We start from the raw sequence: 621 nt of genomic DNA, 5'->3' as shown, positions 1-621 counted from the left end.
ATACCCGTCGCGATTCGAGAGCAGAGCGGGGTTCTTTGCTTCCACTCGAGATGAATGCCTGTCTCCCCGGGTGCGTCTGGAATGCAACCCCGAGATCCCTGTCGCCCCTGGAGAGGAACATTGGCTTCTGGACACAAGCCTAGATGAGGTCTATTGGCCCTGCAGTCACTCGAGAGCAATCCCCAGCTTTCCTTCGCAACTGGAATGGAAGATTGGACTTGCCTGGGCCAACACAAGAGGCAGCCTGAATTCCCCGTCGTAACTCGAGAATCCCGCCGTAACTCGAGAAAAACCACGTGGCTCCCCCGTCATCGCAAGATGAAGCCCTTTCCCGCTACAGCGTCTCAGGAGAAATCCCCCGTTAGGAACTGGAGGTCGAAAGGGCACTTGGCACCCTTGATGCGACCCACAAAGTTCCCCGAAATCCCGGTCTCCCTCGAGAGGAACACTGAGGTTTTCCGGCACCCCCTCCTCTGAGCCCTTTCTCCCCTCCTGATCTGGACAGGAGGGTCGACTCCCCTGCTTTGTCTGGAAGGGGTTCCCGACCTTCCGGTCGCACCTCAGGATGAGGCCGGTCTCACGAAGACATTCCAGACGTGGCCTCGTGGGTGGTTCCACATT

General features: G+C 58.1%; 1 protein-coding gene across 1 annotated transcript in view; it reads left to right on the top strand.

Moving 5' to 3' along the window:
* ZC3H6 (zinc finger CCCH-type containing 6) overlaps positions 1–621 on the top strand; it is a 72,586-nt gene that overhangs the window by 771 nt on the left and 71,194 nt on the right. The window lies entirely within an intron of this gene.

This window comes from Bison bison, unplaced genomic scaffold, assembly GCF_000754665.1.
Source record: "Bison bison bison isolate TAMUID 2011002044 unplaced genomic scaffold, Bison_UMD1.0 scf7180017864508, whole genome shotgun sequence".
Taxonomy (NCBI): Eukaryota; Metazoa; Chordata; class Mammalia; order Artiodactyla; family Bovidae; genus Bison; species Bison bison.
Note: the sequence above shows the minus strand (reverse complement) of the source record. Positions and strands in the feature narration are given on the sequence as shown.